This window comes from Chiloscyllium plagiosum, unplaced genomic scaffold, assembly GCF_037043375.1.
Source record: "Chiloscyllium plagiosum isolate Xiang-an unplaced genomic scaffold, Cpla_swu_hap1 HiC_scaffold_20, whole genome shotgun sequence".
NCBI lineage: Eukaryota > Metazoa > Chordata > Chondrichthyes > Orectolobiformes > Hemiscylliidae > Chiloscyllium > Chiloscyllium plagiosum.
In genome coordinates this window covers 70,625,734-70,650,164 of record NW_028270158.1, presented here as the reverse complement: position 1 = coordinate 70,650,164, position 24,431 = coordinate 70,625,734, and the positions used below count along the sequence as shown (strand labels likewise).

The 24,431-nt window shown below is 46.0% G+C and overlaps 1 pseudogene; it reads right to left on the bottom strand.

Annotated features, from left to right (window-relative positions):
- Positions 1-3,805: 3,805 nt before the first annotated feature.
- LOC148146657 (uncharacterized) lies at positions 3,806-23,794 on the bottom strand (annotated as a pseudogene).
- Between the last annotated feature and the right edge of the window lie 637 nt (positions 23,795-24,431).

Genomic DNA, 24,431 nt, shown 5'->3' with positions numbered 1-24,431 from the left:
AGTATACTGCATTCGATCACTTCACATTTTTCCATAATGAACTCCATCTGCCACTTCTCAGCCCAGCTCGACACCACATCAATGTCCCATTGCAACCTACAACAACCCTCCACAGGATTAACCACTCCACCACCTTCAAGACATTGACAAAGTTACTAACTCACTCTTCCAATCCCACATTCAAGTAATTTTTTAAAAAATCATAAAAAAACAGAGGTCCCGGAACCAATTCCTGCACAACAGGCTGAGTGTTTTCCATCCGTCATCACCTTCTGCCTTCCGTGAGCCAGGAGTTCAGTATCCAGACAGCCAGGTTTCCCTTTATCCCATGCTTCCACACTTTCTGAATGAGCTATAAACCTGTTTTGTCACATTCTCAAACGATTCAATGAGATTTGAGGTATGGCCTGGCCTTACAAAGCTAGGCTCACTATCTCTAATCAAGCCATGGGTTTTCCAAGGAATAAAAAAAAACCTGTCTCACAGAGTCATCTCTAATAATCTGCACACCACAGACATATGACTAACTGGTCTGTAATTCCCACGATTAACCCTATTCTCTTTATCGGACAGGAGAATAACATTTGCCCCTCCAATCTTCTGGACTCCACTGGACAGTGAGGGTGCAAAGACTATCGCAAAAGGTGCAACAATCTCTTCCCTCGCTCCGTGTATAACTTTGGGTATGTCCGTCTGGTCCAACAGATGTATCTGACATTATGTTGTACAAAATTCTCAGCACATCCTCCTTCTTAACATCAGCCTGTTCACATATATTAGTCCTTTTCACGCTGTCCTCACAAATGACAATGCGCCTCTCAGGAGTAAATCCTGAGTCATAGTATTCATTAAGGACCTCCCCTACCGCCTCCAACTCCAGGCACAAATAACCTCTTTTATCCCTGACCGACCCTAACCTCACTCTGGCCATCCTTTTGTTCCTCACATAAGTGGAGAATGCCTTACGGTTTTCCTTAATCCTTCCCAACAAAGCTTTTCCATGCCCCCTTCTCGCTGTATTAAGTCCATTCTTCAGTTCCTTTCTGGCTACCTTCAAGTGTCCCCAGATTGTGGAAAAAGGCCATTTGGCCCAACAAACCCATACCGACCCTCTGAAGGGTATCCCACCAGAACCATTCCCTACCCTATCACTCTACATTTGCCCCGACTAATGGGCCAAACCTAAACATCCCTGAACACTATGGTAATATAGCATGACTGATTCACCTAACATGCACACCATTGGATTGTGGGTGGAAACTGGAGCACCTGGAGGAAACCTACGCAGACACGGGGAGAATGTGCAAACTCCACACAGACAGTCACCCGGGGCTGGAATCAAAATCGGGTGCCTGGTGTTATGAGGCAGCAATGCTAACCACTGAACCACCTTGTTGCTTCATGTAGCTCTTAAAAGCCGTGTCTTATTCTTTCTTCCTCAACCTTAAGTAAGCTTCCTTCTTCCTCTTGACTAGATGTTCTACATCCCTTCAAAACTTGTTAAATGCTTCACTAAAGTCCATGTGGACAATGTTCACTGCTCTGCCTTCATCTATCTCTTGGCCATCCCCTCGAAGAGTTAATCTGGTTTGTGAAACACGGTTTTACACTCACAAAGCCATGCTGACTACCTGTAATAAGCCTTTCCAAATATACGCAGCTCTTTTCTCTCAGAATTTCCTCCAACAACTTCCCCATCACAGGGCTCACTGGGCTGTAATTTCCTGGTGTTTCCCTGCAGCCCTTAAGCGATGGAACAACATTAGCCGCCCTCCAGTCTTCCGGTAACTCATTGTGTCTATTGATAATATAAATATCTCTGTTAGGGACACTGCAATCTCTTCCCTAGCTTCCCACAATATTCTAGCATAGACCTAATGAGCTACTGAGGATTGATCTAGCTTTATTTGTTTTAAGATTCAAGCACTTTCTCTTCTCTGTTGAGGATTCTTTCCAAGACATCACTATTTTTTCCCCAAGTTCCCGAGCTTCCATGTCTTTCTCCACAGTAAATACTGGCAAGATTTTTTTAGTTTAAGATCTAACCCATCTCCCCTGGTTCCACACATACGTGACCTTATGTAAAGACTTCTGAAAATTTAAATAGAACGTATCCCCCTTAATGACACGCCCTTCCTACATCCTTATCTGTACTGCCATTTATATTCACACCAACAAATAAAATTCAACTGGTTCAAAAACATATTTTTGAACCTACCCAGGGCCCGAACATTAACTGTACAAGTCCAGCCTGGTTTGCTTTACCAGAATGCAACACTGTGCATTTCTCCACCTGCTATTTCTAAACTCTCAGATAACCCTCTTCACTGTCCGCTTTACCACCAATTTCAGTCTCACTGTCAAACTTGCTAACCATGGCTCCTGTATTATCATCCAAACCGTTTATATAAATTATGCACAACAGTGACTAGCACCAAACCCCATGACAAACCATTGGTTACAGACCTGCTGCTGAGCAGTAACCCTCTACGAGCACACTCTGTCTCCTACCGTCAATCCTGTTTTTTATCCAGTTTGTGAGTGCTCCCTGGTTATGTGTGATCTAAACTTACTAACCAATCTGCCATGCAGAACCTTGTCAAAGGCCTTGCTAAAGTCCATGGAGACATCATCTACTGCTCTGCCTTGATCTATCACTTGTCTACCTCCACAAACACCCAATCCCGTTTGTGAGACATGATTTCCCATGCACAAAGCCCTGCTGGTTATCGCTAATCCGCCATTGTCTTTCCAAATGCATGACGATCCTATCTCTCAGAATCTCCTCCAACAAGTTACCCACCGCTGCCATCAATCTCAATGGTCTGTCGTGCTGTTGATGATACAAATATCTCTGAGAGGGGCCTTGTAATTTCCTCCCGAGCTTCTCACAGAGCGCTGGGATGCATCTGATCATGTCCCCAAGGTTTTATCAACCTTTTTGATTTTAAGTCATCCAGTACCTCCTGTTCTCAAATGTAAACTCTGTTCATGATATCACTATGTATTTTCCCAAGTTTCCGAGCTTCCATGTCTTTCTCCACAGTAAATCCGAACGCAAAATATTTGTTTCGGATCTCCCCCATCAGCAGTGATTCCACACAGACAGCCTCATTGATCTTTCAGGGGCCCTATTCTCTCTCTCACTAATCTTTAGCCCTTGTTGAAACATGGCAAAATGCTTCCGAAACTTCAAATATGCCTCGACCGCTACTAGCCTCCCCCATCCTTATCTATTCTGCCATTTATGGTCACAGCAAAATATAGAATCCAAGAGATTTAGAAATATTCCCCTTTTATAAAACCACGCATCGCCCATTGCATAGACCGGGAGTGTTGTTCACAGTGGAGGAGATCACACTGATAGGGATAGATTTAGAGACTAAACAATTTTAAGAAATAATGGCGGTTGCAATGCTGAGAGCAGGTTTCAGCAAGTTGGAGGATATAGACCTGAAGGAGGTTACACAGATTACGATGACTTTAGGGTCTGTTGGGGGCTACACAGTAAAGGGGTTCTAGTAACTGGAGGCATTTGCACAGATAGGAACAGTACTAGTGATAGGCAGAATTCACAAAAACGGGGAGGATTGTAGAGTCTGCACGGCACTACAGATATGAGAAGAGTTGTATCAACTTGATGATAATCACAGGCAGAAAAGTTTGAGGGGTTTGGAGTAGCTCACCATGATCGGCAGGGGCACGGAAACTGGAGATGTTATCGAATTGCGGACGTTTAAGATTAGTGCAGGCAGTCAGAGATCATGAGAGAGTTACAAGGTCTGCTGGTGATTCCACAGGGGGATTACAGGGACTTGATGAAGTTGAACGTGGATGTAGGATTGTCGGGACTGCAGCTGGGAACAGAGATAAAGGAATCAGCAGGGATTCCAGAGATATGGAGGGTAGTGGTCTCTGGTGGAAGTTCCACATAGAGGGATGTTTTGTGGAACTGCAGGAATTTGCAGAGATAGGCAGATTTGGAGGGGCTGGAGCAGTTTGCAGAGGCATGGAGAAATGTAGTAACTGGAGGATACAGAGATGGTGAGGTCTGTAGGCGATGCAATAATTTGGAAGGACTGGAGAAGCTGGAGGGGTTGACACACACATAAGGAGGATTGTAGGAGTGCGAGGAGTTTACAGAGATAGGGAGGGTGGTGCCTTCTCAGTAATTAGTGGTTTGGAGCACTGTCCAGACTCGGGGAAGGTTTCAGAATGAGGGAGGGACAGAGCAAATGGAAGTCATCGCAGAGAATAGAGGAACGTAAGCATGTCACTTTGGTGCTGTGTCACTGGGGGTCATCAGAAATACAGTTGCCCTCATTAAAATGTACAAATCTTCAGGGGAATGGACAGGGTGGATGCTGAAAGGATGGTTCCGTCCTCTTATGGGAGAGACACAAACAAGCAGTCTCTGTTTGACACAAGTAGAGAAAGGGGAGTTATCTTTCTCTCACTGGCACAAACCTACTCCAGGTTTGTTCCCACACAGCTCAAAGCAATGCAATGCGAGAACAAAGAGCAAGGTCCGTTGGGACTGCAGGAGATACGAGACGAAGGCCATGTTAGAAGCGATGGAGGGAGTGAGAGAGAAGGGAGATGTTCAACAGCTGGAAAGGTTTACAGGGAGTGGATACTGTCAGGTCTGGAGAACATGACATGCTCACTCATGAGAGGGAGATAACGATATGGCACAAGGTCAAACACAGCAGGTGGATCCGTACCTGTCATTTACTCAGTGAACTACTCTCACCCAGTCTGGTGCCAAGCCCCACATACAAACAGCATGAGGGTTCCCAGATCCTGGTGCTCAGGGCCAAGTGCACTCACACCTAAACCAGTCGGTGTGGTATTTACACAGTTATACATTCTCCAGGAACACTGTGTGCTAGCCGACATTAACTGGTAAATTCAAACTCTTCCAAGCAAAGACCACGTGCACTTAGATTCCCTGCTTATACAATCCTCTGAGCGACAGTCTGCAGATAACAAGAGAATCCACAAAACTCCACTGCATGGGTCAGGGTCAATGATAAAAGCTTAATTCTCTCAAAATGGAAACTCCCCGATTACTGCATCTCACGTAATTGCAACTTAAAAATATTAAAATACAGAACATTCCAAACGAAGTCTTTGATGAGGTGAGCCCTGGTCAGTCCTGTCGATCTGGCGGTTACCAGATACAATGAGAGTGCTTTCTACCAGAGCAGCACAGGTCAGTGTCAGGCACACAGACAGAATGGGCAAATAGATTCACATCTGAACTCACATCTCCCAGCCTGGGAACCAGAAGCTGTGCTCACCCATTCTGGTAAAGATGTCCAGAATTAGGACATCAAGATCAGTCCAATAGTCCAGTCAAAAAAGATCTGTGGTTCAAATTGTAACATCCTTCAGGTTCCACAACACGTTCTCAGACCCATCCTACAGGTCCTATAAACCCTCTAACCTACTGCAGGATCCAAGTCCCTTCCTACATTAGTACCACCCTCCATGTTCAACAGCCCTTCCTACCTCTGTACATGGACCGGACTCTACAAATCTTCAATTCTCTGAAGTGTTCCTCAGAAAGGCACTGGAACAAGGTGGATGTTATGGAGAAACAGAGAGATATCAGGACTGGCGCGTTTTGCAGATATTAGCAACATTGCAGTGACCAAAATAGGCTTCGGTAATTTTGAGGATTGATGCTCATAAAGGAGGTCACAGCGCTAAGGAGGATTGTAGGGACTTGAAGAAGGGACTTGTAGGCACTTGAGTGTTGTCGGGATTGGAGGAATTTACCAAATAGGCCGGGTTTAAGACTGCAGGAGTCTGCAGAAACCCTTCACAGGTTAGAGTAGGATAAAAGATCAACACAACATCGCGGGCTGAAGGGCCTGCACAGTGCTGTACTGTTCCATGTTCTAAATAGGGAGGGTTATGATGGCAGGAAGAGGTTTCGGAAAGCTGGAGAGGATGGAATCTGAATGAAGAGACACAAATAGGAAGGGTTACCAGGAGTGTTGGAGCTTACAGAGACAGCGATATTCTGAGCTGGAGCAGATGACCCAGACTGGGAGGCTTTTGGGGACTGGGGGTGGTTTCACAGGAAGGGAAGGCCATAGAGCTACAGGAGGTTACAGAAATTTGGAGAGCTGGAGGGCCTACAGGGGTTTCACTGAGATGGGGACGTTGGGAGGATGGTGTACTTAACAGGGATAAGGATGTTGTTAGGTTGGGGAGGTTTACACAGGAAGGGATTGATTAGAGAACGGAGCAGATGACAGAGATAAAGACGGTTGTACAGATGGGAAGAACATACAGATTTATGGAGGGTAGTCGTGACAGTAGATGTTTATAGATACAGGAAGGCTTAGGTTCTGCAGGTTATTTAGACATGGAAGATATGGAATCGGACAGATTTTCCAGGAGATAACAAGGGCAATTTTGGTTGGAGAAAGTTTCACAGATAAGGGAGCATTAGTAACCTCCTACAGTTTGGTCAAAGTGGGAAGGGTGCAGTTTACACAGATAGGGGTGTAAGAGCTGGAGAAGGTTATAGAGATGGGTGGATAGATAGAGAGACTGGAGGAGCTTGTATTGATAGGGTGGGTGCTAGCGACGGTTGGATGTCACACAGTTAGGGAATCTTATAGGAACTGGATTGGATGAGTCACAGGCATTGGAGCGGGTTCCACAGATCGGAATGCTGCAGGGACCTGAGAAGATTGCAGGGTCTTCACAGATTGATTGTGTCAATCAGTCTGGTGAGCTAGGTGAGGTAGATATGGAAAGCTTAAATCCAATGTATACCATCTTCATTTTCCAGACCAGAGCTTCAATATCCCTCATAAGCCACGAATCCCTAAACCTGCCAGCTTTTCCCTTCACTCTAACAGGGACAAATTTGCCCTGGATTCTTAATATCACACATTTAAAAGGCTTCCATTTGCCAGTCATTCCTTTTCCTTCAAAGAGACTCACCCAGTTGACGGTAGCATGATGTGGAGGAGCCGGTGGTGACTGGGATGGGCAGAGTTAAAAATCACACAACGCCAGCTTCCAGTCCAGCAGGTTTATTTGGGAGCGATTGGTTTTGGTTCGCTGCTTCATCACGTGGTTGTGGAGCACAATCATAAGGCACAGAATTTATAGCAACAGGATAGCAGTGCCATGGAATGTAATAACAAACACATTTAGTTTAAGTTTTCATCTTTTAGGATGATCACCTGCACTTTGAAAGCTGGTTTTGTGTTATTTTTAATTCACCCAATCGACCTCTGCTTGATCCTGCCTAATGGCCCCAAACCTGTCCCTGTTCCAGTTTCACACCTTAATCTGTGGACCTGTCTGATCTTTTTCCATAACTATGTTAAAACTAAGACAGTTGTGGTCACTGGACCCAAAGTTCTGTCTGACTGACACTTCAGTCACTTGCCTGACCACATTTTCTGAAGGGAGGTCCAGTGTTGCACCCACCTGAGTAGAGTTGGGCCTTGTTAGAGTTGCAACTTGATTTAGGAAACGTTCTTGGACACATTTGACAAATTGCACTCAGTACGGGCCTTTTACTCTCTGGGTGGTCCAGGCAATGCTGGGAAAATTAAAGTCTCCAACCAATACTACTGTATTATTCTGACTGTTATCGCCAATCTCTCTACACATCTGCTCCTCTCGTACCTGCCGGCTATTTGGGGGTCTATAATACAATCCCAACAGAGTGACCACCCATGTTTTGTTTCTAAATTCTAAACATGTGGCCTCATTTGTTGACTCTTTAAGCGTATCCTGTCTATTCATGTTGTTATGTCCTCCCTTATCAAAAGGTCAACTCCTCTCCTCACTTACTTGTCCTTCTGTCCCACCTGTAGCTTCTGTATGGTGGAACATTTCTCTCAGCCGTGTTTCGGTTATGGCTATAATATCCCAGTCCCCAGAGCTAATTCATGGTCTGAGCTCATCTGCCTCACCAGTCAGGCCTCATGCATTGAAATAAATGAACTTTAAACCAGAAGTCTTTTCCCTCCCTGGTCTGTGCCCCTGGATATCCTGAAGAGGAAACTTGCTCTCAATGGCTAATGTATTTTCCCCTGACTTTTCGATTTTCCCTTTCTTGTTCAGAGTCCCAACCTCCTGCCAAACCAGTTTAAACCTTCCAGGGTAACACGAGCAAATCTTCCCGCAGTGATACTGGTTCTGGTTCAAGTCTAACCCATTCTGCCCCCCACCCCATACAGGTCACCTCTACCCCAGAAGAGATCCCAATGATCCAAGAACTGAAAACCCTGCCCCCTCCAACAGCTCCTCAGGCATATATCCACCCGGCCTATCTTTCTAGGCCTATCCTCACTGGGGCATGTGGCACTAGGAGTAATCTAAAGATCACTGCCCTTGAGTTCCTGCTTTTTAACTTCTTACCTAACTCCTGATACTCATTTCACAGGACCCCATCCCATTGTGTTCATGAAGAGGGAGTAGTGAAGGCAGCAAGTCCAGAGAATACAGATCAGGCGATATCGTGAGTTTGATGAAGAAAACACAGTGCAATAAAACCAGGTGAAGCCATTCACAAGTACAGGGAGCGCAACGGAGTCCTTAGAAATGGCTGTGAAATATCCTTGTCAGATACTATGAAGGAAAAGCCACAAGGTACTTTGTCAGTATAGTTAGAATAAAAGGGTAACTGAGGAAAGGGTGAGGCCTATTAGAAACCAAAGAAACAATCTGTGCATGGAGCCAGATGAAGTAGGTGAGGTCTTCAATGAATACTTCCCATCTGTATTTACACAGGAGAAAGACATTGTAGCCGGGGATTTCAGACAGGATGGTGAGGTTCTATAACATGTTAAGATCAATAAGGAGGAGGTACTAAATATTTTCACAGGCATAAAAAGGTGGAGAATTCCCCAGTGCCCAATGAATGTATCCCAGGCTGCTATGGGAAGTAAAAGAGGTGTTTGCTGGGGCCCTGGTGGATATGTTTAATGCTTTGCTGGCAACAGGTGAAGTGCTGAATGACTGGACGATAGCTAATGTGGTTCCTTTCTTCAAGAGAGGAAGCAGGAATAGGCCAGCTAATTACAGAGCAGGTAGTCTGACAGCAGGGGGAGGGAAGTTATTGGAAACCACCCTGAGGATGAATCAACACTTGCAAATGCAAGGATCAACTCGGATTAGTCATCACGGATTTGGTAGAGGAAGATACTGTCGGAGGAATTCAGTTTAGTTTTTTTGAAATGGTGACTAAAAGTACAATAGGGGGCTACATGATGTGGGTTACATGGAGTCATTAAGGCCTTGACAAGTTCCCACATGGAAGGCTGGTCCAAAAGGAAAGAGCCCATGGGATCCAAGACAAGTTAGTAATTTAGATACAAAATTGGTGGATAATCTTTTTCGTGTTTGAAATTGTTTCACCAGCGGGTGTACCACAGGGATCTGGGCAGAAATGATCGCTGGTTATTCTGTGGAATAATTTCTCTGATGTGAAAGCAGAAGATATCATTAGTCGGTTTGCAGATGACATGAAAGGTGAAGATGTTGTTCACAGTGAGAGGGATGGTCTCAGGCTACAGTCTGATATCGATCAGATGATAATCTGAGCAGAGTTTAGTACTGATCAATGTGAGGTCATACCCTGTGGGAGGTACGATAAGCGAAGGACAGACATAATGAGTGTTCGGACCTTGCGGAGTGCTAAGGAACACAGGGACCAGATTGGACAATCCAAAGATCCCTGAAGGTGTCAGCACAGGTGGACCGGGTGGGGAAGGCACCTGAACTGGGAGTGGGAGGGGGACCCACATCCTGGTGGGGCGAATTGCTGGAGCTGCTTGAGAGGATATAATCTAATCTGGAAGGGTGTTGTATCTTAAACAGTCGAAGGGTCAGAAAGAAGATTGAGGCTGGTACACAAGTTAAAGAGAGCCATTTCAAGAGATACGGCAGGCAAGAACATAGCAGAGAATTGGGGGGAACTGATGATTAAACTGCATTTATTTCAATGTAAGGGGCCTAAACAGCTAAGGAAGATGAAATCAGGGCATGGATTGGAACATGAAACTGGGATATTAGTTATTACAGAAACACAGCTGAGGGAGGGGCAGGACTGGCAGTTCATTGTTTCAAGGTAGAGAGACCACAGGAAGCATTGAATATGAGGCAAGAGAGGACGCGTGGTGATGTGCTTTGATTGCATGACTCATTCCAGCAGTACTTAGAGAAGATATTTCTATGGGATCACCCAGTGAAGCTATGTTAATGGAACTGAGAAATAAGAATGGGTCATCACTTCGATTTGATTGTCCTACTAATCCCTAATAACAAGTGCCAGACTGAGGAACAAATATGTCGGGAGATCCCTAATGTCAATCATAATAATGGGGCTGTTATGGTAGATGTTCTTTAAATTTCCATCTTAGACCGGGACTGCCAGTGTTCAGCTTTTGCAAGGGAGAAATTTGGTAATTGATTTCCAGTAAACTCCCAATCAATATATAAACGGCCTGTAAACAGAATTGGGCAAAGTCTGACCTCCCTTTGTGAAACAAGGTAGGGAAAGGGACTGAGGTGTTAGTGGGAAAGCATTTTGCCAAAGTGACCACATTTCTATTAGTTTGAAAACACTGATGGAAAAGGATTGGTCCACAAGTTCAAGTTATAAAATGGGGCAGGGCCAATCTTGATCGTATTAACCAGGAACTTTCAAAAGGTGATTGGGGAGTCTATGTGCAGGGAAAGGGAAGTCTGGCAAGTGAGAATATTTTAAAAGTGAGTTAAATTGAGCGATCAGCGCCAGCATGTTCCTGTTTGTGTGCAGGTCAATGCTGACAGCATTTGTAAACACTAGCCGTCCATTGAGGGTCTGGTCAAGGAAAAGGGGGCACATGTCAGGTATAGCCAGCTGGATGAAGGGAATCCCTGAGGAGCACAGGGGCTGTAGGATGGAAATCAGGAATGCAAAAAGGGGACATGAAATCACATCGGCAAAGAAGGATGAGGACAATCCAAAACTGATTTTAGATAATATAGAAACAATAACAGTAAACGACTAACTCTGGACAAATTTGGGGCCCTTAAAGATCAATGAAGCCGTCAATGTGCATAGCTGCTGGATATGTCTAAGATCCTAAACAAATTCTTCATTCCAGGACTTACTGTGCACCAAGACTGGGGAACTCAGGGAGCGAAAGATTACTACAACACAAATCGAGTACTCTATGCAATTCTAGTCTCCCTGCTGTCAGAGGGATGTTGTGAAACTTGATTGGGCTTAGAAAAGATTAATAAGATTTTTCCAGGGTTGTTGCTGAATAGGCTGGGGCTATATTCCCTGGAGCATCGGAGGCTGAGGGGTGAACCTATAGACATTTATATTAACATGTTTATATACATTTACCCCTTCACTTAACACTTTGGGCAATTTACCATGGCCAATTCACCAAATATTCTGCATTTAAATTCGACCTTCCAAAATGAATCACTTCACACTTTTCCAGATTGAACTCCATCTGCCACTTCCAGCCCAGGTCTGCGTCCTGTCAATGTCGCATTGCAACCGACAACAGCCCTCCACATTACCCACCACTCCACCAACCTTCATGTGTTGACAAACTTACTAACCCACTCTCCAACATCTACATCCAAGTCATTTATAAAAATCACAAAGAATAGAGTCCCAGAGTCGACTGTTACAGAACACCACTGGTCACTGAGCTCCAGGCTCAATACGCTCTATCTGCTGCCACCCTCTGTCTTCTCTGGGCCATCCGATCCTGTATCCAGACAGACAGATTTCCCTGTATCCCAATCATCCTTCTATTCTGAATGAGCCATCAACGTATTCTGTCATATCCTCAAAGAATTCAATAAGGTTTGTGAGACATGACCTGACCCCTCACAAACCCATGCTGACTGTCTAAAATTTAACTATGATTTCCAAGCAGTTATAAATCCTGTATATAGAGTCCCCGCTAATAATCTACACACAACAAACATTAGACTAAATCTGTAATTCCCAGGATTCTACTCCGTAACATGGCCCAGACTCAACAAATCTTCCCTCCTCTGCCAAGTTCCCGAGAAGGGCGCTGGAGGGTGGAGGGAGTTACAGAGTCATGGAGGAATATCAGGTCAAGAGTGTTTTGCAGGCATTAGGGAGTTTGCAGTGCCAAATTGAGGCTTCAGTAATTGTGAAGTTTTATGGTGATGAAGGCATTTGAGGAAGGAGGGAGGGAGGATTGTAGGGAAATGAGAGGTTTCACAGTTTATGTATTTCATTAAGACTTCAAGAGGTTACTGAGTTGGGGAGGTTTAAGCACTGGAGTTTGTTACATAAACATAGTTTTGGTTGCAATGGCAGGAAAAGGATTCAGGAAGCTGGAGAGTATGGGGTCTGAACGAGGTTACAAAAATGGGAAGAGTTGTCAAGAGTGGAGGTGTTTGCAGAGACAGCAATGGTCTGATCTGGAGCAGAGGACCCAGATTGGGAGGGATGTGGGGACTGAAGGTGGTTTCACAGGGAGGGAGGACCATAGGGCCTCAAGAGGTTACAGGAATTTGGAGAGCTATAGGGCCTGCAGGAGTTCATGGAGTTGTGGAGGAGGGAGGGATGGAGCAGTTTACAGGGATAAGGAAGTTGGTAGGAAAGGTCTGATCACAGACAGGGACTATTTAGGGAATGGAGCAGATTACAGAGATAATGTAGGATGTATAGACTGTAAGAAAAACACACATATGGAGGATAGTCGGGACTGAACAGGTTTAGAGATATCGAAAGGCTTAGGTTCTGGGGTTATTTAGACATGGAGGGTGTGGAATCGGACGGATTTTCATGGAGATAAGATCAGCAATTTTGGTTGGAGACAGTTACAGAGATAAAGGAGCATTAGTAATCTCCTCCAGTTTGGCCTAAGTGGGAAAATGTGGTCGGGGAGGTTGTTGTTAACACAGATAGGAGTGTAAGAGCTGGAAAAGTTTATGCAGATGAGTAGATGGGTGGAAATGCTGGAAGAAATAGTGATGAGAGCATGTTACACTGATCGCGGTTCGTTTAGGAACTGAATCGAGACAGTCACAGGGACTGGAGTGGGTTCGACAGATCGGAGTATGGCAGAGGCCTGAGAAGATTATAGGGTCTCCACAGATTGAGTGTGTCTTTAGGGCTGGAAGAGCTTAGGTAGATACAAAAACCTTAAACCCAATGTATACCATCTTCATTTCCAAACCAGAGCCTCAATATCCCTCATCAGCCAGCGATCCCTAAACCTGCCATTTTCCCTTCACCCTAACAGGTACATACTGACACTGGATTTTCAGTATCACACTTTTAAAAGCCTCCCATTTTCCATTCGTTTCTTTCCTTCAAACAGACTCACCCACTCAACCTCTGCTAAATCCTGTTTCATGGCCCCAAAACTGGCTGTGTTCCAGCATAGCTCCTTAACCTGTGGACCTCTGCTATCGTTTTCCATAGTTATGTTAAAACTAAGACAGTTGCGGTCACTGGACCCAAAGTGCTCTCCGACTGACACTTCAGTCACTTTTTGACCTTGTTTTCTCAGGGGAGGTCCAATGTTGGGCCCACCTGAGTAGAATAGGACGGTATACATGTTGATCTAGGAAACTTTCTTGGACACATTTGACAAATTCCAAGCCTTTTATTCTCTGAGTGGCCCAGTCAATCCAGGGGAAATTAAAATCTCCAATCAATACTACTCTCTGATTCCTACAGCTGTCTACAATCTCTCTACACATCTGCTCTTCTCATACCCGCTGGCTATTTGCGAGTCTATAATACAGTCCCAACAAAGTGACCATCCCCTTCTTCTTTCTAACTCCTAACCATATGGCCTCATTAAATGACTCTTTAGGAGTATCCTCTCTGAGCACTGTTGTTATGTTCTCCCTTATCAAAAGGGCAACTCCCCCTCCTCACTTACATGTCTTTCTGTCACGCCTGGACCCTCTGTATCCGGGAACACTGAGCTGCCATTCCTGGCCTTCTCTCAGTCATGTTTCTGTTATGGCTATAATATCACAGTCCCCAGAGCCAATCCATGTTCTGAGCTCCCCTGCCTTACCAGTCAGACCTCATGAAATAAATGCCCTTTAAACCAGAAGTCTTTTCCCTCCCTTGAATGTGCCCCTGGATATCCTGAATAGGAACCTTGCTCTCGGTGGCTGGTGTATTTTCCTCTGACTAGCCAATGGTCTCTCTCTTTTTCAGAATCCCAATCCCCTGGCAAACTAGACTAAGCCCTCCCAGGTAACACTAGCAAATCTTCACCTCCAGGTTGGTACTGCCCCTCTGGTTCAAGTCCAATATGTCCCCCTTGTCCAGGTCACCTCTACCTCAGACGAGATCCCAATGATCCAAGACGTAAAAACCCTTCCCCCTCCACCAACTCCTCAGGCACTCATCCATCCGCCTTATCTTTCTATTTCCATATTCACTGGCGAGCGGCACTGGGAGTAATCTGGAGCTCACTATCCTTGTAGCCCTGCTTTTTACCTTCTTACCTAACTCCCGATACTCACTTGACCAGAACCCATCCAACTGTATCTATGTCATGGGTACTGATGTGCACAATTACCACTGGTTGTTCCCCCTCCCCCTTGAGAAAGGGGCAAAACCTGACCTTTCCTTGGAGGAAAAGGTAGGGAAAGGGAAAGGGACTGAGGTATTAGTTGGGGATAGTTTTGACAAAGTGACACAACTGTATTAGGTTGAAAACAGTTATGGAAAAGGACAGGCCTGGTCCACAAGTGAACCATCAACATTGTCCTGCCCCAATCCAGAAGTTATCGGTCAAGAGCTTTTAACAGTTGATTATGGAGACTATTTGCAGGTAAATGGACATCAGGCAGGTGCGAAGCTTTCAAAAGAGCGATAAAATGAGAGTTCAGTGTGAGGATATTTCTGTTCGTGTGAAGGACAATGCTGATTACAAGTAGGAAATTCTGGATGACTGGGGATATTGAGGTTCTGGTCAAGACAAAGGCAGTCCATGCCAGTTGGATTCCTCGAAGAACATTGTGGGTATAGTAATACACTGAAGAGGGAAAGCAGTAGGGCAAACAGGAGACCTGAGAAAACTTTGGCTGATAATGCTGAGTAAGATCCAAAGGAATTCAACTAATGACAGAAGATTAATTAGATACAGAATGTGCCCCATGAAAGATCAATGGGGTAATTCATGTGTGGAACCAAAGAAGATGGGTGAGATCCTTGACGAAAATTTCACATCAGAACTTAAATACTGGAGAAGTCAGGGAAATAAAGTCTTCAAAAGACTCCGCATAACAGAACATGAGGAGCTGGAGTTTTAAAAACGCATTAAAAAAAAGACAAATCTCTCGAGCTAATCATATATATCCGAGGACGTTGGGGGAAACTCAGGAAGAATTGCCCCTTAAAGAGGTATTTATATCAGTGACAGCCACGAGTGATGAGCTGGAAGCCTGCAGGGTGTTTAATGTTGTGCCAGTGTTTCAAACTGCTGTGAGGGAAAGCCAGGCATCAAAAGAACAATTGGCTTGATGTTAGTGGTGCGTACGGTATTGGAGGGGGCTCTGAGGGACAGGAGTTACATGCATTTCGAAAGGCAAGGGTTGATTAGGGACAGTTAACGCAAAGTACACAAGCAGTGTCTCACAAACTTGCCTGCGTTTGTTGAAGACGTGACTAAGAAGACAGAAGAAGACAGAACAGGAGACTGTGTTTATACTGACCACAGCAAGGCCTTGGACAGGGTTTAGCGTGGAACACTGGTTAGTAAGGTTAGATCACATGGGATCAGGGAGAGCTAGCCAACTGGATATAAAATTGGCTTGACAGTAGGAAACAGAGTGGTGGGAGAGGGCTGTTGTGCAGACTGGGGGCCTCTGACCAGCGGTGTGACATAAGGAACAGTGCCACATCCACTGTTTTGCATCATTTAAGAAAATAATTCTGTAAGAGCATAGGAGTCATTGTTAGTAAGTTTGTTGATAAAGGTCCGTATATAACACGGGTTATAGTGGGCTGGGAATACAGTTATCGAAGGGGATCGCGAACAACTGAGCCAGTGGGCCAAGGAATGTAAGATGGAGTTGGATTAAGATGATGGATTTTGTTAAGGCAAACTAGGGAGGACTAACAGTTAATGGTCGGGCCTTGGGCAGTGTTGTGGAACAGAGAGAGACCAAAGGGTACAGTTACATTGTTCCTTGGAAGTGGCATCGCAGGTGGACAGGCTGGGGAAAGTGACATTAGGCATACTTGCCATCATGGGTCAGAGCATTGAGGACATGAGCTGGTACATCATGATATGGCTGTCCAAGACATTGCTGGGTCCCCAGTTGGAGTACTGCATAGAATTCTGATCCTCCTGCTTTAGGAAGCATTTCCTTTGAGTGCGAGCAGCAGCTAAGGTAAGACAGTTTGTTTTAAAATTACTTACCAGTAGCGGGCAGCGGTATTTTTTTTTTCTCTTCACAGAAAGAGCGGGAGCAGCAGGGGGAAGTGACGAAGACCAAAGTGGCAGCCGGATAGGTTTCTTCCCTTTAAAAGAACCCGAGGCACTACAGAGGTAGTGTCTCCCACCCGCCCTCCTCCTCTAACCTAAATAATAAGACCCGTTGTGGTAAGTAGGTAAGTGCTGCATTTTGCTTGTTGTATTCTTTAGACCCAGTTTTTTTAAAAAAAGGTTACTTTCAGAGGGATGGCAGTGAAGGCAGTGCAATGTTCCTCTTGCAACATGTTTGAGGTGAGGGATGCCATGGACGTCCCTGCTGATTACACTTGCAGGAAGTGCACCCATCTCCAGCTCCTCCAAGACCGTGTTAGGGAACTGGAGCTGGAGTTGGATGAACTTAGGATCATTCGGGAGGCAGAGGGGGTCATAGATCGGAGCTTTAGGGAAGTAGTAACTCCAAAGATGGCAGATAGATGGGTGACAGTGAGGGGGACTGGGAGGAAGCAGCCAGTGCAGGGACCCCCTGCGGCCGTTCCCCTCAAGAACAAGTATACCGTTTTGGATACTTGTGGGGGGCGGGGGGGGACTTACCAGGGGTAAGTAACGGGGCGGGGCTCAGGCCTCTGAAACGGAGCCTGTCCCCGTTGTCTCCCAGGTGTAAGGGTACGTGATGTCTCTGATCATGTTTTTCGGGTCCTTAAGGGGGAGGGGGAGCAGCCCGAAGTCGTGGTCCACATTGGCACCAACGACATAGGTAGGAGGAGCGCTGAGGATGTTAGGCAGGCTTTCAGGGAGCTAGGTTGGAAGCTCAAAGTTAGAACGAACAGAGATGTTGTCTCTTGTTTGTTACTCGTGCCACGTGATAGAGAGTCGAGGAACAGGGAGAGAGAACAGTTAAATGCGTGGCTACAGGGATGGTGCAGGAGGGAGGGATTCCGGTATCTGGATAACTGGGGTTCTTTCTGGGGAAGTTGGGACCTCTATAAACAGGATGGTCTGCACCTGAACCTGAGGGGCACCAGTATCCTTGGGGGGAGGTTTGCTAGTGCTCTTGGGGGGGGGTTTAAACTAACTCTGCAGGGGCATGGGAACCCAGACTGTAGCTTTAGGGTGCAGGACCTGGAGTAGAGCGAGGTTAGGAACATGGCATCAATTTCAAAGGAGGGTGCCTGTAAACAGGAAAGTGGCTTGAAGTGTGTATACTTCAATACAAGAAGTATACGAAATAAGGTAGGTGAACTTGCAGCGTGGGTTGGTACCTGGGACTTCGATGTTGTGGCTATTACGGAGACATGGGTAGAACAGGGACAGGATTGGCTGTTGCAGGTCCCAGGGTTTAAATGTTTTAGTAGGGTCAGAGGTGGGGGTAAAAGAGTGGGAGGTGTGGCATTGCTTGTCAAAGATAGTATTACAGCTGTGTAAAGGACGATGGATGAAGACTCGCCATCTGAGGTAGTTTGGGCTGAGGTTAGGAATAGGAAAGGTGAGTTCACCCTGTTAGGAGTTTTTTACAGGTCTCCTAACAGTCCTAGAAACGTAGAAGAAAGGATTACGAGGATGATTCAAGAGAAGAGTGAAAGTAATAGGGTGGTTGTTATGGGGGACTTTAACTTACCTGATATTGATTGGGAAAGCTATAGCTCAAGTTCGTTAGATGGGTCGGTGTTTGTCCAATGTGTGCAGGAGGGTTTCCTGACACAATATGTAGACAGGCCAACAAGAGGTGAGACCATACTGGATTTGGTTCTGGGTAATGAACCAGGCCAGGTGTTAGAATTAGAGGTAGGTGAGCACTTTGGGGACAGTGACCACAATTCGGTGACTTTTACTCTAGTGATGGAGAGGAATAAGTGTGCACTACAGGGCAAGAGTTATAGCTGGGGGCCTTTGACATTGTTCATGACCATGTGGTGGCCTTGGCTCGGTGAGGGTACATCACCCTCTGGGGGCCACATAGATCATGAGGAACAGGTCAGAGAGTTAGTGGAAACAGCTAAATTTCCCAGTGAAGCAACAATGATGAAGATTAAAGCTCACAAAAGTAGAAACTCCACACCAACAGGGCAGTGAGTATGTGGGTAAGGCAGGTAAAATACTGACTGAAACAGTGCAGACATTTGGGGAGTGACACTAGCTACAGAAGCGAGAAAGGAAAGTTTAAAGACATTCTTAGAAACAGTCACACAACTGGAGAAACAGGAGCAGGAAAAGGGTGGGGCAATAATAAGACATGGCAGAGTCTGGATGATCCAGCAGTGCCACTACACTGTATAAGACAAACATTATTAAAAACATATCATGGGCTGAACCATATTGGGCAGGATGCCATGCAATATCAGATGACCCACTACCGTGGTGACCTGGAACAGGGAGAGGTTTTGTCGAAGGTGTGTAGTCTGTACACTGTGTGAGCCAGAGAAAGCAATCAGGGTAAAGTGGATCGAGCAGTGAGACCCAGAAGGACATGGGAATAATTAAGATGGATTTTACATACACCTCCATCCCAAGCCCAGGGAAGGAAATCCTGCTGGATCTTAATAAATAGGTTTACGCAGTGGGTGAAAGCATTCCCCTGCAGATTCTGACCAAGGGACACATAGTTAAACACATCTGTGCCCTGTTTGATACTGAACAGAAATCCCATCTCCCACACCACCCCCAGAGCTCAGGTACAGCAGAAGGAATGAAGCAGACACTGACAGCTAGTCTGACTAAGGCCCTTACAGAGACAGGCAGGGATGGGTTAGAGTACTCCCCATCATCCCAATGAAACTGAGGGCAACCCCAGCAAAGGAAACAGGACTGTTCACCTTTGAATTAGTGACTGTATGGACTATGCAGCTGCCAGAGAGTGTGGCAGTGGGAGGGCACGAGATTTGCAATGGTAAGGATAGGGTTAAACAATTTGTGAAAGAACTGGATAAGCAACTGCATGAGCTGAGAGGGGAAGTTGCAGAACGGTAGAGAATCAGAAACTGGAAAAGGGAGCAGAGAAACCTCCAAGCTGACATCCCAAACCCAGGAGATTGGGTCAGGGGGGATATATTACCGGAACGTATGAACGAAATGCAGCAAAATGCTGGACTTGGCTGGGGGAGCCAGAGAGGGAACTCTCCCATTATGCATTAGTAAGGAGCTCTGAATAAACATTGGTCGTGCTGCACAGCACAGAACTGAAGGATCCTCTTTGATATTTCTCCCAGCAACAGTTGTGCTGGGGCAAGTTGCCGGCTGGAGGTCTGTTGCTAGTGCTGTTCCACATGGATCAGAACTGGGACATCTGTTGTTTGTAATATATAAATGATTAGTTTGAAAATGTAAACGATTTAATTAGCAAGTTTGTAGATTGTACAAACTCACGAAGTTGTGAATCATGAAGAATGTTGTCAAAGGATACAGCAAGGAAGAGGGCAGTTGGAAGGTTATGTGGAGAAATTGCAGATAGATTTTAATTCAGATAAGTGTGAGGTGATACATTTTCAGAGGCTCATTATAAGAGGAATGAATGCTCTGAACGGAAGGGCCCTGAGCAGCATTGGAATACAGAGGGATCTTCAGGTGCAGGTTCCCGGAATGTGGTGAAGGAGGTGGTTGGCAGGCTTGGTTAGTGGTGCTGGATTAGTGGTGCTGGAAGAGCACAGCAGTTCAGGCAGCATCCGAGGAGCAGTAAAATCAACGTTTCGGGCAAGCGCCCTTCATCAGGAATAAAGCTTTCTTCTGTCAGGGGAGTGAATATAAAACTGTCATTAGGCCACCTTTGGAGTATTTTGTGCTGTTTGGATCACCACGTTATAAGGAGGATGTGGAGGCTTTGGAGAGGGTGGAAACAGGTTTACCAGGATGTTGCCTGGATTGGGAGAGGTTGGAAAATCTTGAATTGCTGTCTTTGGAAAGTCAGTGGCTGCGGAATAATCCGAGAGGCACAGACAGAGTGAATAATCTGAATCTTTTTCCATGGTGGAAATGATAAATTCTAGAGGCCATAGATTTAAGGGGAGACGGGGGAAGTTCAAAGGAAATGAAAACCGAAAGAACAGCAGATGCTGTAAACCAGAAAGAAAAACAGAAGTTTCTGGAAAAAACTCAGCAGTTCTATCAGCACCTGTGAAGAGAAATCAGAGTTAACGTTTCTGTTGAAGGGTGATCAGAACCGAAACATTAACTGAGTTTTCGTCATAGATGCTGCATGACCTGCTGAGCATTTCCAACAACATCTTTGCAAGTTTAAAGGAAGCTGTGTCAGAGAAATTTCTTGAGCAGAAGGTGGTAAGTGACGACAATGTACTCTCCTGGGAGTTGGTAAAAGCAGAAACAATCACAACGTTCAAGAGGCATTTGGACAGACACATAAGCAGGCATGGGTTGTCAGGGATATGGATCATATACAGGGAGATTGAATTAGTTTGGAATAGCATCATGATCCGCACAGAGATAGTGGGCCGATTACTCCTGTGCTGTGCTGTTCTGTTTTCCAGGGGGTAGAATGTGTGGAACGAGAGTTAATATTTTGAATGGAATATGTCTCTTCTTTAGAACATACAGTAAGTTGATGCATTTTGAGAGAAGCAATGTAGAAAGGGAATATATAATTTGAATGGCACAGATACAGAAAGCAGGACAGCAGGAACGGGGAAAAAAGTGTACAAATCATTAACGGAGAGAGAACATAAATTTTTTGAGGAAGGCATATGGGATGCTCGACTTCATTAATAGGGGGAATGATAACAAACTCACTGAAAAGTTGTGATTTGGAAATGCCTGTGTTGGACTGGGGTGTACAAATTTAAAAATCACACACCACCAGGTTATAGTCCAACAGGTTTAATTGGAAGCACACTAGCTTTCAGAGTGACGGTCCTTCATCAGGAACCCTCCACTATAACCTGATGAAGGAGCGTCGCTCCGAAAGCTAGTATGCTTCCAATTAAACCTGTTGGACTATAACCTGGTGTTGTGTGATTTTTAACTTTGTACACGGAAAAGATGCTAACCCTTGACAAAGCTCTAGTTAGGTCACAGTCAATCATTGCATCCAATTCTGGTCAACAGATTCCTGATCAGAATGAGGAAGTTAAAATACCACAGAGGGGCCAGTTCCATAATTTGCTTCTCTTTCAGGACATGTGTATTCCACCATAACCCCAGACAGACGAATTTGCCCTTGCCAGACAAGACTGAGAGTCCTGGGCACAAGCCTGTTGAACTGCCTCCCGGTCCCATTATCTTACCTCCCCTCCATATGAGCATAGGTAAGTGAATCCCCCATTAACTGAAGGAAGAACCCTTCTGCCTTAATCTCTTCCCATCAACACATAAACATGAACAATACGATAATCAGTTTCTGTAATCCATCACACGTTATCACAGGACATCGCCATTCATCAAGCTTTGTAAGGTCATAATTACCTACTTTAAACTATCTGTTGACAATCGCCCATGTGACTGATATGCCTTTGTCTAATTCCTATTAAATATACTGTCTCTGTGGGTAAGGCAGAGATTCAGGAAGAACAGCCTCTGCAAGTAGACACTCAGCTAATTTAGAGATGCTTTGAAACTCTCGCCGGCTGTCCAATAATAAAGCTACTGCTGTTGTGCAGAAAACTTGCGTCGTCTGGATTTGTGGAACAAAATTGACATCAACAATGAAGGATATGAGTGATCTTCAGAGTATAGAGTACAGACTTACTGGAGTGGTTCACTGATGAAGAAAATGCTGTCACTGGATTGATTTGAAGAAATTGCTATTTTCTTTGAAGTGAAGATGTAGAATATATTTTTGATAGAGCTGTATAAGATTACAACAGACCTAGATATAGCAGACAAAAATATCTGTATTTGATAGGTGATGGCATAAGAATTAAGATCAGATGTAAGGATTTGAGACAGCGGGAGTTGAAAAATGTGGTGCTGGAAAAACACAGCAGGCCAGGCAGCATCCGAGGAGCTGGAGAATCGACGTTTTGGGCATAAGCAGGAATGATACTAGTGCGCCAAGCGGGCTGAGATAAAAGGTAGGGGGGAGGGAATTTGGGGGAGGGGTGCTGGGAATACGATAGGTGGAAGGAGGTGAGGGTAACGGTGATAGGCCGGAGAGGGGGTGGGGGCAGAGAGGTCGGGAAGAAGATTGCAGGTCAAGAAGGCGGAGCTGAATCCGAGGGTTGGGACTGAGATAAGGTGGGGGGAGGGGAAATGAGGAAGCTGGAGAAATCTACATTCATCCCTCGTGGTTGGAGGATGCCTAGGCGGAAGATGAAGTGCTCTTTCTCCAGGCGTGGTGTGGCCAGGGTGTGATGATGGAGGAGGGCAAGGACCTGCATGTCCTTGGCGGAGTGGAAGGGGGAGTTAAAGTGTTCCACCACGGGGCGGTTGGGTTGGTTGGTGTGGGTGTCCCAGAGGTGTTCCCTGAAACGTTCCGCAAGTAGGCGGCCTGTCTCCCCAATGCAGAGGAGACCACATCGGGTGCAGCGGATACAGTAAATGATGTGTGTGGAGGTGCAGGTGAATTTGCGACAGATATAGAAGGATCCATTGGGGCCTTGGAGGGAGGTGAGGGGGGAGCTATGGGCGCAAGTTTTGCACTTCTTGTGGTTGCAGGGGAAGGTGCCGGGAGTGGAGGTTGGGTTGGTGGGGGGTGTGGATCTGACAAGGGAGTCGCGGAGGGAGTGGTCTCTCCTGAACGCTGATAGGGGTGGAGAGGGAAATATATCCCTGATGGTGGGGTCTGTCTGGAAGTGGCAGAAATGACGAAGAATGATACGATGTATCCGGAGGTTGGTGGGATGGAAGGTGAGGACCAGTGGGGTTCTGTCCTGGTGATGATTGGAGGGGTGGGGTTCAAGGGCGGAGGAGCGGGAAGTGGAGGAGATGCAGTGGAGAGCATCGTCAACCGCGTCGGAGGGGAAATTGTGTTCTTTGAAGAAGGAGGCAATTTGAGTTGTTCGGTATTCGAATTAGTCCTCCTGGGAGCAGATGCGGCGGAGACGAAGGAATTGGAAATATGTGATGGCGTTTTTACAGGGGACAGGGTGGGAGGGGGTGTAATCTAGGTAGCTGTGGGAGTCGGTCGGTTTATAGTAAATGTCCGTGTTGAGTCAGTCGCCCAAGATAGAAATGGAGAGGTCTAGGAAGGGGAGGGAGGAGTCTGAGACGGTGCAGGTGAATTTGAGGTCGGGGTGGAAGGTGTTAGTAAAGTGGATGAACTGTTCAACCTCCTCGTGGGAGCACGAGGCAGCACCAATACAATCATCGATGTAGCAGAGGAAAAGGTGGGGGGTGGTGCCAGTGTAGCTGCGGAAGATGGACTGTTCCACATATCTGACAAAGAGGCAGGTATAGCTGGGGCCCATGCGGGTGCCAATGGCTACTCCTTTGATTTGGAGGAAGTGGGAGGATTGGAAGGAGAAGTTATTAAGAGTGAGGACCAGTTCAGTCAGTCGAAGGAGGGTATCAGCGGAAGTGTACTGGTTGGGTCGGCGGGTAAGGAAGAAGTGGAGGGCTTGAAGGCCTTCGTGATGGGGGATGGAGGTGTATAGCAACTGGATGTCCATGGTGAAGATAAGGCGTTGGGGGCCGGAGAAGCGAAAATCATGGAGGAAGTGGAGGGCTTGGGTGGTGTCCCAAATGTAGGTGGGGAGTTCTTGGACTAAGGGGGACAGGACCGTGTCGAGGTATGCAGAGATGAATTCAGTGGGGCAGGAGCAGGCTGAGACAATGGGTCGGCCGGGGCAGTCAGGTTTGTGGATTTTGGGCAGGAGGTGCGGGGTTGTGGGACTATGAGGTTGGAGGCGGTGGATGGGAGGTCCCCTGAGGTGAGGAGGTTATGGATGGTCTGGGAGATGATGGTTTGGTGGTGCGAGGTGGTGGGGTCATGGTCAAGGGGGCAGTAGGAGGAGGTGTCTGTGAGCTGGCGTTTGGCCTCAGCGGTGTAAAGATCAGTGCACCAAACTACCACTGCGCCTCCCCAAACTCACCATCAAACCGGCAAAAATG